The sequence below is a fragment of the Bos indicus genome, chromosome 10, assembly GCF_029378745.1.
Source record: "Bos indicus isolate NIAB-ARS_2022 breed Sahiwal x Tharparkar chromosome 10, NIAB-ARS_B.indTharparkar_mat_pri_1.0, whole genome shotgun sequence".
In the NCBI taxonomy this organism is placed as follows: domain Eukaryota; kingdom Metazoa; phylum Chordata; class Mammalia; order Artiodactyla; family Bovidae; genus Bos; species Bos indicus.
Window position 1 is genome coordinate 77,363,984 of NC_091769.1, and position 18,340 is coordinate 77,382,323.

Consider the following 18,340-nt stretch of genomic DNA (forward strand, 5'->3'; position numbering starts at 1 on the left):
CACCCTTATGGCAGAAAGTGAAGAGGAACTAAAAAGCCTCTTGATGAAAGTGAAAGTGGAGAGTGAAAAAGTTGGCTTAAAGCTCAACATTCAGAAAACAAAGATCATGGCATCTGGTCCCATCACTTCATGGGAAATAGATGGGGAAACAGTGGAAACAGTGTCAGACTTTATTTTTTTTGGGCTCCAAAATCACTGCAGATGGTGACTGCAGCCATGAAATTAAAAGACGCTTACTCCTTGGAAGGAAAGTTATGACCAACCTAGATAGCATATTGAAAAGCAGAGACATTACTTTGCCAACAAAGGTTCGTCTAGTCAAGGCTATGGTTTTTCCTGTGGTCATGTATGGATGTGAGAGTTGGACAGTGAAGAAGGCTGAGCACCGAAGAATTGATGCTTTTTAACTGTGGTGTTGGAGAAGACTCTTGAGAGTCCTTTGAACTGCAAGGAGATCCAACCAGTCCATTCTGAAGGAGATCAGCCCTGGGATTTCTTTGGAAGGAATGATGCTAAAGCTGAAACTCCAGTACTTTGGCCACTTCATGCGAAGAGTTGACTCATTGGAAAAGACTCTGATGCTGGGAGGGATTGGGGGCAAGAGGAGAAGGGGACGACAGAGGATGAGATGGCTAGATGGCATCACTGACTCTATGGACGTGAGTCTGAGTGAACTCCGGGAGTTGGTGATGGACAGGGAAGCCTGGCATGCTGCGATTCATGGGGTCGCAAAGAGTCGGACATGACTCAGCGACTGATCTGATCTGATCTGATCTGATCCCTTCTGAACTCTGATGTTTGTCCTTTCATGTTGGTGACCCTGCTGCGCTCTACTTTGAATTTCCCTGCCTGCAGTAGTGTCTGTAACATGTCTCTTAGCAGAAAATTAAGGTGTATGTAGGCTTATCTAGCTTGTTTTCTTCTCTCAGAGAATGAAGATCTACACTAATTGTTGTCCAGTGTCTGGAAACTGTGCTGTCATCTGTTTTGCCTAGTTTTGCTGTTGTTTACTGACTAAAGAGAAATCTGGTACCAGTTACTTCATGACGAAGTATGAATCCCATAATACTGAATTATTGTGGGAGGTTGGTGAAGTTTTGTGAAGGTTTTGTGAAGTTGGTGAAGGAATCACAATGAGCCTTGATGATTTTGTAATTAATGGCCATTTAAGAATTGTCAGTTTATGGGCCCTGGGGTAGTTGACTTGGGAGTGGTTTGTCCTTTTCAGTGAGAATTTCCAGAAAAGATAATGTAAATTGTAAAGTGTCAGTTGCTCAGTTGTATCTGAGTCTTCGGACTCCATGGAATGTACCCTGCCAGGCTCATCTATCTGTCCATGGTATTTCCCAGGCAAGAATACTGGAGTGGGTTGCCATTTTCTTCTCCAGGGCATATTCCTGACTCAGGGATCGAACCTGGGTTTCCTGCGTTGCTGACAGATTCTTTACTGTAAGACAGTATAGAAATGTGCTTGCTTTTGATTTAGAATTATTTATTAAATGTTTTTATAGGCTCTTGTGTCTCAGAATAAATTTTTGACTCTTGGAATTTAGAATGAACATAGTTGGATTACTTTTGGGGAGATGGAACTGGTAATGATTCTTCTGTATTATTTCTAATCATCAGAAATTGGTTTCAAAATGGCTTTGCTGTCAGCGAAAGACTACATCTGACAATTTGAAAATAATCTTATGTTGTAACAACAGTAAATTAACTGGCAGAAAGACATGTTTCCATAGAGTGTTTTGTGTCTTTATGTTATTCTTGGGTTTTTCTACTTGGTGAGCTGCACATATGTACACACTCAGTGAACATATGATGTGTGAATCTTCATTCGGACCATTTCACTTGTTAGTCAATCATAGTGATTACTTTCTGTGTGTCAAACATGTTACTAGATGATGGAGAAGAGGTGACAAAAGAAGTAGGAGATAGTGTTGCTAACCAGAAGACTATATGAGATGACACATATCAAAGGAAACAAAATATTCTTGTAGAGATTAATGGAGTACAGAATGATTTTATCAGCTCTCAGGCAGGAATGAGGAGCTGCATTTTGAAAGTTGATGAATATGCATTGATTAACAAAGAGGATAAGGGAGGAAAAATCTTTCTTTTAAAAAGAAGGAATGCTGTGTTGCATGGTGACAGCTGAGAATGACAGAATTGTTCTGTGGAAAGCAAGCAAATTAAATTGACTTGAATGAAAGTTTGTGTAGAATATAGTCAGAAATTAGATTGTAGAGCTAACTGAGGTATAGGGATGTAGATGATTTCAAGCTTTGGTCTGGAAAGAGATGTTTCTGACTGACCTTGTTTTAAGATGTAGACAAAATTAAGAATTTTGTGTTCACAAAGCAGTTTTATAGGTGCAGATTTATTTTAAGATGAACTATGAAGCAAATTAAGACAGTGTTACTATGTTTGAATATAATTTGCAAAATGAAAGGCTGTTTCTTAGTGGGATTTGAAAGGCATTGTTGATATTGTTCAGTCGCTCAGTCATGTCCGACTCCGTGACCCTGTGGATTTCAGCACACCAGGTTTCCCTGTCCTTCACCTTCTCCTGGAGTTTGCTCAGACTCGTGTCCGTTGAGTTGGTGATGCCATCCAAACCATTTCCGTGCTCTGTTGTCCCTTTCTCCTCCTGCCTTCAATCTTTGCCATCCTCAGGGTCTTTTCCAGTGAGTCGGCTCTTTGCATCACGTGGCTAGGGGTGGAGCTTCAGCTTCAGCATCAGTCCTTCTAATGAATATTCAGGGTTGATTTCCTTTAGGATTGACAGGTTTGATCTACTTGCACTCCAAGGGACTCTTAAGAGTCTTCTCTGACATCACCGTTCAAAAGCATCAATTCTTTGGTGCTCAGCCTTCTTTATGGTCCAACTCTTACACCCGTATGTGACTACTGGAAAAACCATAGCTTTGACTATATGGACTTTTGTCGGGAAAGTAATCACTCTGCTTTCTAATACGCTGTCTAGGTTTGTCGTACCTTTTTTTCCAAGGAGCAGGCATCTTTTAATTTCACAGCTGCAGTCACCACAGTGATTTTGGAGGCCAAGAACATAAAATCTGTCTCTGCTTCCATTGTTTCCTCATTTATTTGCCATGAACTGATGGGACCAGATGCCGTGAGCTTAGTTTTCTGAATGTTGAATTTTAAGACAGCTTTTTCACTCTTCTCTTTCACCTTCATCAAGAGGCTCTTTAGTTCCTTTTTGCTTTCTGCCATAAGGGTGGTGTCATCTGCGTATCTGAGGCATATTGAAAGGTGTAGCTTGCAGAATAAGTGAATATGCAAAATTTTTACATGTTATGAGTGGCTACATAAGGGGAAAAAAGGGGACTTTTAGAAAAGTATATAAAAGGGGACTTTAGAAAAGTATATAAAGTATATAAAAGTTACATAAGGGGGAAAAAAGGGAACTTTAGAAAAGTATATAATGGTAACTGAAGTTTGAATAGGACAGAGGTTCATAGTATATATGTATATTTTTTGTTCCAGGTTGCTGCTTTTTCTAAGAGAGCACCCATGACCCTGATGGTGTTTCCAGTTTTGATAAAGAGTTCTATTGCAATTATTGATTAACTGAACAAATTCAGGTTAGTAGATTTTGTGGACAGTACTTCTCTTTTCCAATTATATGTTAATATTTTTAGAAATGGATAATTTTGTATTTAAAGTTACATATGTATACACCAGTGAAGTAGAAAGGCCAAGTCAATTTAAACTTCTCCTGAATTATGTACCTACCACGCTACCTGTTATGTACAATTTGCAGTGCATAAAATGAAAAATGTTTTATTTCCTATTTAATAGTTTTTTACTTTAAGGTGCTAGGTAAGTTGTGGGTGAATATTGTATACTGTACCTTTTCATCCTGTGGCATCTTTAGTGCTGAAAATAAACTACTCATCTTAAAATTGTTTGAAACTTTTAGTAGCTTATTTAGAAAGATTTCATTCTTATTCATATTTCAGTTATACATTCAGATTTTTATTTTTTTTATTTTTTTTAAGTCTGTGAATTTTGACAAATATATATTCATTACCATAATCTTCTAAATTCACTCTTGTTGCCTTTTTGTAGTCAACCTCTCTCTGCATCTCAATCCCTAGCAACTACAGATCTGTTTTTTTTTTGTCCCTGTAGTTTACTTTTTCCAGTATACCATTTAAATGAAATCATTTAATGTATAGCTTTTAAAATCTAGCTTCTTTCATTTAGCATAATGCATTTGCATTTATCCATGTTGTGTGTACCAGTAGCTCATTCTTTTTTGTTACTGAGTAGTGTCCTATTGTATGGATATACTGCAGTTAGTTCCCTGGTGGCTCTGACAATAAAGAATCCTCCCCCAGGGTAGGAGACCCAGTTGTAGTTTTTGAGTCCGGAAGACCCCCTGGAGAGCGGAATGGGTTTCCACTCCAGTATTCTTGCCTGGAAAATTCCGTGGACATAGGAGCCTGGGGTCCATGGGGTGGCAAAGAGTCAGACATGATGAGAGACTAACACTATCTATCTATCTGTCTATATACATATACAGTTAGTTTATCCATTCACCATATGATGGACATGTGGGGAGTTTCTAGTTTTTGGTGATTATTGCAGTCGTGCTTTCTTCTTTTTTAATCCTGTGATAAAATGCACATAAAATTTACCTTAACCATTTTTAAATGTACAGCTCAATGGTGTTAAGTATATTCACATTGTTATGTAGCCGTCACCACCATCCATCCTCATAACTTTTTATCTTGTAAAACTGAAACTCTATACCCATTAAACAATAAAACAATAACTCTCCATTCTCTGCTCCCCCAGTCCCTGGCAACCAGCACGATACTTTCTGTCTTTATGATTTTGACCACTCTAAGTACTTTATATGAATGGAATTATACAGTAATTTTCTTTCTATGACTGACTCATTTCACTTAGTGTAACGTGCTCAAGGTATATCCATTTGTAGCATATTGCAGTTTTCTTCCCTTTTTACGTTTGAATAATATTGTGTGTATATATCACATTTTGCTTATCTACTCATCAGTTGATGAACATAGTTGGGTTGCTTCTGTGTTTTAGCTGCTGTGTATTCACAGAACATGGGTGTACAGTGATCTCTTCAAGGCCCTGCTTTTATTTCTTTTTGTGTATATGCTCAGAAGCGAAATTGCTAGATCATAATTCTATTTTTACTTTTTTTGAGAACCACCATACTGTTTTCGACAGGAGCTACACCATTTTATATTTCCGCCAGTAGTGCACAAGGCTTCCAGTTTCTTCACGTCCTTGCCAGTGCTTATTATTTTCTTTTTTTTTTAAGTAACCATCTTAATGGTTATGATGTGGTATTGTACTTTAGTTTTCATTTACGTTGCCCTAATGATTGCTGACATTGAGCATCTTCTCATGTTATTTCATGTTGGTAATTTACATATCTTTGGAGAAATGTTGTTTCAAGCCCTTTTCTCAATTTTGAGTCATTCTGGTTTGTTGTTGAGTTCTAGGGTAGTTCTCACATATTCTGGATATCAATTTCTTATCAGATATATGATTTCCAAGTATTTTATCCTATTCTGTGGGTTGCCTTTTTATTCTATGCATAGTATCTTGTGCACAAAATTTTTAATTTTCATAAAGTCAAATTCGTTTTTTAATTTCTTTTTACATGTGCCTTTGGTGTCCCCCTGTCCAAGAAATCATTGTGAAATTCAATGTCCTGATGCTTTTGTGCTTTGTTTCTTCTAAGAGTTTTATTATTTAAGTCTTACATTTAGATTCTTCATCCATTTTCATTTAATTTTTGTATATGGCATTAGGTGTGTGGACCAGTTTCCCCAGCACTCATTTGTTCAAAAGACTTACTTTTTCCCCATTGGATGGTCTTAACACCCTTATCAGAAATCATTTGAGCGTGTACGTGTGAGTTTATTTCTAAGCTCTCTTTCACTAGTCCGTGTGTCTGTCTTTATGACAGTGCTGCACTGTTTTGATTACTGTAGCATTCCAGTGAAATTTTGAAATCAGGAAGGGTGAATCCTCTAGTTTTTCTTTTCTTTTTCAAGATCTTCTTGGCTCTTCGAGGTCCCTTGAGAGTCTATGTGAATTTTAGGATCCTTTTTTCTCTTTGTGCAAAATTCTTTGGGATTTTGATAAGCGTTGCATAGAATCTGTAGATTGCTTTGGGTAGTATTGACATTTTAGCAATATTAAGTCTTTTAGAATATTAACGTGAGATTTATTTCCATTTATTTATGTCTTCTTTAATTTCTTTCAGCAATGTTTTATAGTTTTCATTGTACAAGCCTTCTACCTCCTTGGTTAACTTATTTCCTAAGTATTTTGTTCTTTTTTATACTACTGTCAATTAAGTTATTTTTGTAATTTTCTTTGTCAGTTTGTTCATTGTTTGCATATAGAAACGCAACTGACTTTAGTCTTTGTATCTTTTTTTGCTGAATCCATTTATTACTTCTAACAGTTGTTTTGGTGGAGTCTGTAGGGTTTTCTACATAGAAGACCACATTATCTGCAAGCAGAGATAATTTTATTTTATCCTTTTCAGTCTGAATGCCTTGTATTCTTTTTCGTAATTGCTGTCACTTGAGCTTTCGGTGCTGTAGCCAATAGAAGTGATGAAAGTGAGCATTCTTACCTTGTTTCTGATCTTACAGGAAAAGCTTTTAGTCTTTCACCATTGAGTATGTTGTTTGTTGTGAGCTTTTCATATATGGCTTTATTATGTTGAGGTAGTTTCCTTCTATTCCTATTTAATTGAGTGTCTTTGTCATGAAAGGATGTTGAATTTTGTAAAACACTTTTTGTGTGTTAGTTGAGATGATTATGTGAGTTTTTCCTTCATTTTGTTGATGTGGCGTATTATATTAATTTTTGTATGCTATGCTCTCCTTAGTTGCAGGAATAAATTCCACTTGTCATGGTATATAATATATTTACTGTGGAGTCATACAGTTTAAAATAAAAATGTGATTATATATTCTTTATTAAAACAGTGTTACTTGTTTTTAAAGAGATCATAATGATTTAACTGTTGCCTTTTTGGATTGGGGGTTGCATTTCTTTTTAAAATGTCATTAAAAATTAATTAGAAAAAACTTAACAGATCATATGGGTATGGGAAGAGACTTGCAACTTATGATCTTTTTTTTTAAATGATCATTTTGAGTATAGAAAGAGAGGTGATGAAAATTATAAGATGGGGGTATATTGGAACTTATGTGTTGTCCTTATTATGGAAAAATCAGGTAGCTTTCCTCAGTATAGTGGTAGATCAGAAATGTACAAATTTTTATGTAGTTAACCCTCATATAGGGAGCTCCAAGAGTTACCTGTTTAGAAAAGTCAAGTATTTGTAAGAATTCTTCTGTCTTAAAAATGTATGTAAAAAGGACAAAGGTTGGGCATGAAAAGTTAATTTAAACTTTCTTGAATGAATACTTGGGATGAAAATGATGGAAACTGTCATTCTGCCTTGGGGAAATTAAATTAGTAATATGAAAGATTAGCTTATTTAGTGGTATCAAAAAGCTATTTGAATATTTACAAGGAATATCTAGTTCATCATGTGCTACAGAAATAAAAATATTTTGAGCAAAATGTCATGCTTAGATTCAGAAAATGTTGGTTTCAATTTCAACTCCAAAGCCTGAACACTAAAAAAAGAGTCAGTGTGACTTTGAATTGTTCTCATGTTTTTGCATATCTTTAGATGAATTATATAACTTTCATAGTCTCTGTTGGATAAGTGGTATGCTATATTATGTTCTCAGGGAACATTTCAGAAATAGATAAAACATTTTAAGCAGAGACAGAGCATTTTAAAGATGTTCCTGAGAGAATATTTGTTCATTGGGCATATTCAACACAGAGTCAGAGATGATGCTATGCTCAGAAGTTCTTCAGGATTTGAGCTCTTTTGTGAGTGTCTTATTAATTAGTTATCTGGCATAACTTTATAATAAACATAAAAAACATTTGTTGTTGTTCAGTTGCTCAGTCGTGTCTGACTCTTTGCAGCACCACATGGACTGCAGCACTCCAGGCTTCCCTGTCCATCACTATCTCCCAGAGCTTGCTCAAACTCATGTCCATTGAGTCAGTAATGCCATCCAACCATCTTATCCTCTGTTGTCCCCTTCTCCTCCTGCCTTCTATCTTTCCCAGGATCAGGGTCTTTTCCAGAGTTTCAAAAACATTACTGAAAGCCAAATATTAGAAAAAGGGATGAATTTCTAGTTTGTAGGAATACTGATTCCATTTGCTGAAGAGCATGTCATGAAATTTTAAGGCAAATATATAGTTCCTAAGATGGGCGGGTCACAGTGGAGAGATCTGACAGAATGTGGTCCACTGGAGAAGGGAATGGCAAACCACTTCAGTATTCTTGCCTTGAGAACCCCGAACAGTATGAAAAGGCAAGATGATAGGATACTGAAAGAGGAACTTCCCAGGTCAGTAGGTGCCCAATATGCTACTGGAGATCAGTGGAGAAATAACTCTAGAAAGAATGAAGGGATGGAGCCAAAGCAAAAAGAATACCCAGCTGTGGATGTGACTGGTGATAGAAGCAAGGCCCGATGCTATAAAGAGCAATATTGCATAGGAACCTGGAATGTCAGGTCCATGAATCAAGGCAAATTGGAAGTGGTCAAACAAGAGATGGCAAGAGTGAATGTCGACATTCTAGGAATCAGCGAACTGAAATGGACTGGAATGGGTGAATTTAACTCAGATGACCATTATATCTACTACTGCAGGCAGGAATCCCTCAGAAGAAATGGAGTAGCCATCATGGTCAACAAAAGAGTCCGAAATGCAGTAATTGGATGCAATCTCAAAAATGACAGAATGATCTCTGTTCGTTTCCAAGGCAAACCATTCAATATCACAGTAATCCAAGTCTATGCCCCAACCAGTAACGCTGAAGAAGCTGAAGTTGAACAGTTCTATGAAGACCTACAAGACCTTTTAGAACTAACACCCCAAAAAGATGTCCTTTTCATTATAGGGGACTGGAATGCAAAAGTAGGAAGTCAAGAAACACCTGGAGTAACAGGCAAATTTGGCCTTGGAAAATGGAATGAAGCAGGGCAAAGACTAATAGAGTTTTGCCAAGAAAATGCATTGGTCATAACAAACACCCTATTCCAACAACACAAGAGAAGACTCTATACATGGACATCACCAGATGGTCAACACTGAAATCAAATTGATTATATTCTTTGCAGCCAAAGATGGAGAAGCTCTATACAGTCAGCAAAAACAAGACCAGGAGCTGACTGTGGCTCAGACCATGAACTCCTTATTGCCAAATTCAGACTGAAATTGAAGAAAGTAGGGAAAACCACTAGACCATTCAGGTATGACCTAAATCAAATCCCTTATGATTATACAGTGGAAGTGAGAAATAGATTTAAGGGCCTAGATCTGATAGATAGAGTGTCTGATGAACTATGGAATGAGGTTCGTGACATTGTACAGGAGACAGGAATCAAGACCATTCCCATAGAAAAGAAATGCAAAAAAGCAAAATGGCTGTCTGGGGAGGCCTTACAAATAGCTGAGAAAAGAAGAGAAGCAAAAAGCAAAGGAGAAAAGGAAAGATATAAGCATCTGAATGCAGAGTTCCAAAGAATAGCAAGAAGAGATAAGAAAGCCTTCTTCAGCCATCAGTGCAAAGAAATAGAGGAAAACAACAGAATGGGAAAGACTAGAGATCTCTTCAAGAAAATTAGACATACCAAGGGAACATTTCATGCAAAGATGGGCTCGATAAAGGACAGAAATGGTATGGACCTCACAGAAGCAGAAGATATTAAGAAGAGATGGCAAGAATACACAGAAGAACTGTACAGAAAAGATCTTCACAACCCAGATAATCACAATGGTGTGATCACTCACCTAGAGCCAGACATCCTGGAATGTGAAGTCAAGTGGGCCTTAGAAAGCATCACTACGAACAAAGCTAGTGGAGGTGATGGAATTCCAGTTGAGCTACTCCAAATCCTGAAAGATGATGCTGTGAAAGTGCTGCACTCAATATGCCAGCAAATTTGGAAAACTCAGCAGTGGCCACAGGACTGGAAAAGGTCAGTTTTCATTCCAATCCCAAAGAGAGGCAATGCCAAAGAATGCTCAAACTACTGCACAATTGCACTCATTTCACACGCTAGTAAAGTAATGCTGAAAATTCTCCAAGCCAGGCTTCAGCAATATGTGAACCGTGAACTTCCTGATGTTCCAGCTGGTTTTAGAAAAGGCAGAGCAACCAGAGATCAAATTGCCAACATCTGCTGGATCATGGAAAAAGCAAGAGAGTTCCAGAAAAACATCTATTTCTGCTTTATTGACTATGCCAAAGCCTTTGACTGTGTGGATCACAATCAACTGTAGAAAATTCTGAAAGAGATGGGAATACCAGACCACCTGACCTGCCTCTTGAGAAACCTGTATGCAGGTCAGGAAGTAACAGTTAGAACTGGACATGGAACAACAGACTGGTTCCAAATAGGAAAAGGAATATGTCAAGGCTGTATATTGTCACCCTGCTTATTTAACTTATATGCAGAGTACATCATGAGAAACGCTGGACTGGAAGAAGCACAAGCTGGAAGCAAGATTGCTGGGAGAAACATCAATCACCTCAGATATGCAGATGACACCACCCTTATGGCAGAAAGTGAAGAGGAACTAAAAAGCCTCTTGATGAAGGTGAAAGAGGAGAGTGAAAAAGTTGGTTTAAAGCTCAACATTCAGAAAACAAAGATCATGGCATCCGGTCCCATCACTTCATGGGAAATAGATGGGGAAACAGTGGAAACAGTGTCAGACTTTATTTTTCTGGGCTCCAAAATCACTGCAGATGGTGACTGCAGCCATGAAATTAAAAGACGCTTACTCCTTGGAAGGAAAGTTATGACCAACCTAGATAGCATATTGAAAAGCAAAGACATTACTTTGTCAACAAAGGTCCATCTAGTCAAGGCTATGGTTTTTCCTGTGGTCATGTATGGATGTGAGAGTTGGACTGTGAAGAAGGCTGAGTGCCGAAGATTGATGCTTTTGAACTGTGGTGTTGGAGAAGACTCTTGAGAGTCCCTTGGACTGCAAGGAGATCCAGCCAGTCCATTCTGAAGGAGATCAGCCCTGGTATTTCTTTGGAAGGAATGATGTTAAAGCTGAAATTGCAGTACTTTGGCCACCTCATGCGAAGAGTTGACTCATTGGAAAAGACTCTGATACTGGGAGGGATTGGGGGCAGGAGGAGAAGGAGACAACAGAGGATGAGATGGCTGGATGGCATCACTGATTCGATGGACGTGAATCTGAGAGAACTCCGGGAGCTGGTGATGGACAGGGAGGCCTTGGGTGCCTCGATTCATGGGGTTGCAAAGAGTCGGACATGACTGAGCAACTGAACTGAACTGAAAGTCTATTAGAATTTCATGTACCTACATTCTCAAGTAGACGATTGAACTTCTTGACGGTGAGGGTCATTTTAGATTTTGGTGTTTTCTGAAAGAATTATTTCTACTGCAAATATTACTACTTGCTGAACTCATGATTTAGTGGACTTCTTTGAGTTCATTAGAGCATCATTGCATCCGTGGATTCTTCAAGATTGTCAGGGCAAGAAGTAGGAAGTTAATTTTCTGAAATCATGAGAAAGTAGAATCAATCAAAACTGTAAAAACTGGACTTGTAGAACTGTTAAGTGACATGGACCTTAAGGAACATTTAGTCTAATACCTGTTTTGTTTTGTTTTTGTAAATAGGAAAGTGGAGACCTGGAGAGGTGAGGTGTTAAGATTTAGTCACACAGCTCTCTGGAGACATGTTACGTAGTGCTCATTTTACTCATCATCCTGCCTCTCTTCCTCCAGGGATCATTGCTTGATCTTAGAGTTGAAATAAAGTTAAATTGCTCAATTTACAATTGTTTATTTAAAAAACTCAGTTTTAATTTCTCTTTCAACTGATGTGTTAAAACAGGTTACTGTTGAAAGGGTATGAGATATGATCTTCATTTTCAAACAGATGCAAAAATATGCTGATATTAAATATGTAGCTAGAAAAATCTAGCAAATTATTTTTTATTTTTCAACAACCTTAAAATTTTATGTGGATTAATTTAAAATGTATAATATTAAATGAGACCCAAAGTTTTACAAATTTTAGATAAATTTGGACCTTAGATTTCTTGGTTAAAAATCTAAGTACTCTAAAATGTGGATTATATTCTGCTCTTGAGGATTTCATTTAATAATTGTATTTACAGGTAAAATTGGTGAAGTTCAGAACTAGTAAACAGTTTTCTTTTTTTCTTCTTCCTTTTTTTTAAATTTTGGCTGCACTGCACAGCAGAAGGATATTAAGTGTCCTGAGGAGGGACTGAACCTGTGCCCCCTGCCGTGGAAGTGCAGAGTATTAACCACTGAACCTCCAGGCAAGTCCCTGTTTTTCTTTTTTTTTCATGAGCGCTACTAAACCTAGAAAATTAGCAAACAAAATAAAAACCCTCATTCAGTATACTCTTTTGGAAATGTAATAGTTTAAAATAAAAGTAAGAATCAAACATATAATTATTTACTTTTGCGTAGTTGATATACAGGCTTGTTGAGAGAGACTGTTTAAGACACACAGGGTGGTTTTAGGTTATACAGGTAGTATACCTTTTTGTTTAAATGTTTTCTTCCTGGAACATTTTCTACTCATTGCTTTATACTAACTTCATCCTGATTTCCTAAAGTCTCTAGCCCTTTAGGACAAGGGAGATACCTACTGAGAGGTGATTCTCCATGATCTCTTATGCTTCAGCACATCTTCTGAGCCAGAGGCATTGGCAGCTTTTGTTTAGGGCCCTCTTTTGAAAGAAATTTGCATCGCTAACAGCCTGAGAAGATAGAAATAGTATTTCCATAACAACAGAGGGCAGATTTCCTTATTGTCCAGGATAATCAAGATAATCTCTCTTGGGAAAAGGTGGGATATTTTTGCTTGCAACTCCTTTAAAATATTGACGGTTCTTAGGTTTCAGCTTTCTTCTCCTGTAATGTAACTCACTGTGTGTGCAGCATCACCTGGCTTATCTTTGTATTGCCCTTTAGGAATTGGAGCTTGGGGAACCAGTGCGAAAGATGATAACATTGGCTACAGCTGTTGTTTTGAGTAGTAAACTTCTCTTTGTTTCTGACCCAGGGGTGTCATATTTTCTGCCAGGATTATCTGATACTGGCTCACCAGATATTACACTAACACAACCTATTGATAAAATTGAGTTTATTGCTTACTGTGGTAAAGGAGAATACCACCTTGACAGATATTTGATAATACCTTAAAAGGGCAAAGTCAAGGTAAAAATTTTAGAATTTGAAGTTTGATTTTATTTGAGTCTTGCAATGGTGATGATGGAGCTTGATTAATATTGAGTAAGTATCATGAATATCAATACAACAATTTAGAATTGATCAAAACAGCGATGCAAGGATTTAAACTGTTGATGCTTTCTGTTGGAGTCTAGATGAGTCTTTTGTGAAATTTCTATAATCAAGTTATGTTCCCGCAAGAATCTCCTGGAATAGTAGAGTATGCTAGTGAAGACACTGGACTAGTAAAGCCAGGCTCATGTAAACAGAAAGGGGTGTGTGCGTGTTTGTGTGCAGGTGTTTTAGTTTCCTAGGGATGCTATAACAAATTGCTGTGTAATTAGTGACTAATTAGTCACTTAAAAGAATAGCCTCTAGGGGAATAATTGTTTCCTCTTTTCGAGCTTCTGGTATTTTTAAGCAATCTTTGGTGTTTCTTGGCTTGGCTTGTGGCAGCGTACCTTTAATCTCTACCTCCATCTTTACATGGTGGTCTTCCCTCTGTGTGTACGTGACTCTTTGTTACTCTATGGACTGTAGCCTGCCAGGCTCCTCTGTCCATGGGCTCCTCCAGGCAAGAATACTGGAATAGGTTGCCGTGCCCTCCTCTAGGGGATCTTCCCTCTGTATCTCTGTCCAAATTGCCTTCTTTTTATAAGGATACCAGTCGTTGGATTAGAACCCACCCTAATCCAGTATGACCTTATGTTACCTTGATTACATCTGCAGAGGTCCTGTTTCCAAGTGAGGTCAAATTCACATGTTCCAGTGGTTATAAATTTGGGGGGTGGGTAGTATTAAATGCATTGCAGAGTATATGGTTTCAGTTCTGTGTTCAGTCTGTGTGTGGCTAGATACTTTTGGTTCTCAGTAGCCATGAAACTCTCACAGTCTCATTGCTTTGCATGCATGTAGGATAGAAATCTCAGGCTCATCAGAGTTGTTGACAACAGCATGGTATATTGTGGAAGGAATACCAGTATGGAAGTCAAGATGCTTTGGTTCTAGTTTCTGTCCAGTTAGTCAGTCAATTTGGTCGCTCAGTCATGTCCCACTCTTTGCGACCCCATAGACCGCAGCACACCAGGCCTCCCTGTCCATCTCCAGCTCCCTGAGTTTACTCAAACTCATGTCCATTGAGTCTGTGATGCCATCCAACCATCTCATCCTCTGTTGTCTCCTTCTCCTCCCGCCTTCCATCTTTCCCAGCATCAGGGTCTTTTCAAATGAGTTAGTTCTTCTCATCAGGTGATGGTGGAGAGTTCTGACAAAATGTGGTCCACTGGAGAAGGGAATGGCAAACCACTTCAGTATTCTTGCCTTGAGAACCCCATGAACAGTATGAAAAGGCAAAAAGATAGTTTCTGTCTCACTGTTAACTATAATAGCTTGGAAAAGTTACGGTCTTCTCCAGCTATTAGTTTCTCAATGGGTAAAAGGGGAGGTTTGAAAGAAGAGAATAGGAATGTATCTCTGAGAGCCTTTCTAGCTCTCAGGTTCTAAAGTTCTGTAATTGTTGAGTGTCTGCTGTATACCATATTGGTATTAGTTTTGTTGGAGTGACAAAATTAAAAAAAGAAATAGAGAATGCTTTAAGTGCTGATCTGATGTATTCTGACATGTGAATATAGCCTTATTTATGTTTTGTTTGCTTGAGTTAAAATCATTAGTGAAGATATTGGGTAAACATGGAATTACCCCATTCTAGTCCATTCCATTCTCTCTGACTTACTGTATTTTATTTTTCAGTCTGAATGTTGTATTTAGAATAGAGTCATTCTTCAGGTCAGTTAGTTCATTTAAAGTTAGAAAAATGTTTTGTTGCTCTACTCTGTCAGCTGAGTTCAGAAAATGAAATAACCTTTTCTGAAGCAAGCATGATGTAGACTATGGATGTATTTGATTCCTTTTGTGATTCACAGTCTTGACTTTCTATGTAGTATTTATTTTTTTGATTTTTGGATGCTTGAAAATCTAGAAAATTTCTTTCCCCTCCTCCCCAGCTACTCCTGCAATTCCGTAGGAAAAAAAGCAAGGAAGGAAGACCATGTTGAACACATTTTCCTTTTTTTAAATTTTATTTATTTTTTATTGAAGTATAATTGACTTACAGTGTACTAGTGGAAAGTGATTAGTTGTTTATTCAGTTTCTTTGACCAGTATAGGCCTATTCACATGATCTGTTTCTCCTTGTGTTTGCTTTGGCAGATTGTGTCTTTCAAGGAATTGGTCCATTTCTTCTAAGTTAGCAAGTTTGTGGGCATAGAATTATCCAAATATTTCTTTATTATCCTTTTAATATCTGTAGGATTGCTAGTCATGGCCCATCTTTCATGTCTGATATTAGTAATTGACTTCTCTCCTTTTCTCCTTAGGAAGCTTGGCTAGGAGTTTCTTCATTTTATTGGTCTTCTCAAAGAACCAGCTTTTAGTTTTGTTGGTTTTCTTGTTTACCCTGTTTTCAATTTCACTGATTTCTGCTCTGATTTTTATTATTTATTTTCTGCTGCTTATTTTGAATTTAATTATTTTCTTTTCCTTGTTTCCTAAGGTAGAAATTTGAGTAGTCAACTTTACTTTTTTAATTTAAATATATGCATCCAGTGTTAAGTTTCTTTCTAAGAGAGAAAATGTAGTATGGTATTTGCTGTATCCCACAGATTTTTATGCTTTATTTTCATTTTTATTTAGTTAAAAAATTTTTTTTAAATCCTCAACACTTTGATTCATGTATCATTTGTATATGTTGTTAATATCTACATACTTGGGGATTTTCTGGCTGTCTACTGTTATTAATTTCTGGCTTAATTTCATTGTGGTCTGAGACCATATTTCATTTGATATCTGTTCTTTTAAATTTGTAAAGGTGTATTTCCTAGCCCAGAATATAGTCTGCTTGGTGAATGTTCCCTCTGAGCTTGAGAAGAACGTGTATTCTGCTGTTGTTGAATGAAGTAGTCTATAGATGCCAGTTGTGTCTTGTGTTCAGTTATGTCTCACTCTTTGCAAGGCCATGGACTATAGCCCACCAGGCGCCTCTGTCTCTGGAATTTACCAGGCAAGAATACTAGAGCGGGTTGCAATTTACTGCTCCACGGGTTCTTCCCGACCCAGGCATTGAACCCATGTCTCTGTGTCTCCTGCATTGGCAGGGGCATTCTTTACCACTGTGCCACCTGGGAAGCCTCTATGGATGTCAATTAGATCCAGTTAATTGATGGTGCTGTTCAGTTCTGTGATAGTCTTACTGATTTTCAGCCTGTTGGTTCATTTACTGATAGTGGGGTATTGAAATCTTCAGATATAATAGAGAATTTATGTATTTCTTTTTGCAGTTCTACTAGTTTTTATCTCAAGTATTTAGTTCTGTTGTTAGCTGCATGTATATAAGGATAGTTATATCTTCTTGGAGAATCAACCCTCTATCATTATATACTGTCTCTCCTTATTCTGGAAATCTTCCTTGCTTTGAAGTCAGCTCTATCTGTTTTCTTTTGTTTAGTGTTAGCATAGTATATCTTACGTTATCCCTTTTCCTTTAATATATCTATGCCTTTATAAGTGGGTTTTTGCAGACAACATATAGTTGGGTCTTGTCACTCTGAATTGGTGTATGTAGATCACTGATATTTAAAGTAATTATTGATGTACTTGTTAGTATTTACCATATTTTAAATGTTTTCCATTCCTTACTCCAGTTCTTAGTTTCTGGTTTTGTTTTTTTCTTTTCCTTTTTATTTTTTTTTGGCCTTCCACTCTGTTTCTGCTTTCTCTCATTTTAATTGAGCATTTTATATGGTTCCATTTTCTATCCTGTTATAGTATATCATTATATTTCTTAAGGAACTTTTTTGAATGGTTGTCTCAGAGTTAACATTTATACATTTCTAGGTAATTCAAGTTCATTTTCAAATAATGCTACACTACTTCATGGATACGCAAGTACCTTAGAGCATTTTCAGTTCCTTTCTCCCATCCTTTATACCATTCTGTCATTCATTTAAGTTTTCTATAAGCTGTGATCACAAAATATATGGTTTTGAACACGTTATTTGTTAGATTAAGAATAAGAAAAATAAGAGTTTTAGTTTTGCCTTTATATATTGCTTTTCTTATGCTCATCATTTCTTTATATAATCCATGTTTCTTACCAGTATATAATCTTATTTCTGTCTGAAGAACTTGTTTTTACATTTCTTGCAAGGCAGATCAGTAGGTTTTCAGTTTTCTCAATTTTTGTCTGAGACGGTTGCCCACCCCCGCGCCCCCCCACTTTTGAAGGATAATTTTGTTGGGTACAGAATTCTAGGTTGGTGTTTATTTCACTCATTTTGTTTGCATGGTTTCTGAAGAGAAAGTTCAATGTAATTCTTATTTTACTTCTTTCTAGATAAGGTTTATTTTTTTTCTCCTCTCTTTGTTTTTTTTCTCTTCTTTTTTTGTTGACTTACTCATCTGTTGTTCTGTAAGTATTTTAGTATTTGTTCTGCTTGGAGGACACTGAGCTTCCTGGATCTGGTTTGGTGTTTGTTACTAAAGACATTTTTGTTTTCTGTTACATTGTTGTTGATTTGTAACATTTCCTATTGATCTTTTCTTAGAGTTTCCATGTTCTGCTTTTATTACCCATTTGTTCTTACATGTTCACTTTTTCCATTAGAGCCCTTTGCATATTTACCATAGCCTTTTTTTAACCCATTGCTAATTCTAAAGCCTCTGCTGTATGAGTCTGGTTTTGAGGCATGCTTTGTTTCTTCAGATTGTGTTTTTTTGCCTTTACAATGCTTTGTCTTTTTTTGTTGCTATCCAAACATGGTGGGCTGCTATCTATGGGGTCGCAGAGTCAGACACGATTGAAGCAACAGCCACAGCAGCAGCAAGCATGGCATAGTAGATAAAAAAGAGGAGGTAAATAGATCTTTCACTTCAATTCAGTCGCTCAGTTGTGTCCGACT

At 37.2% G+C, this 18,340-nt stretch overlaps 1 protein-coding gene across 23 annotated transcripts in view; it reads left to right on the top strand.

The window, feature by feature from the left end:
- Positions 1–18,340, top strand: part of FUT8 (fucosyltransferase 8) — a 332,165-nt gene that overhangs the window by 51,007 nt on the left and 262,818 nt on the right. For 8 of the 23 annotated variants that reach the window (XM_070797729.1, XM_070797731.1, XM_019969077.2 and 5 more), the window contains exon 2: positions 3,508–3,605. The exons of 3 other annotated variants lie outside the window; for them this stretch is intronic. The gene's annotated coding sequence lies outside the window, so the exon portion shown is untranslated. Of the gene's footprint in view, positions 1–3,507; positions 3,606–12,381; positions 12,467–18,340 lie in introns of all 23 variants that reach the window. 12 more of the 23 variants (XM_070797716.1, XM_070797717.1, XM_070797730.1 and 9 more) reach the window with 3 other exon arrangements.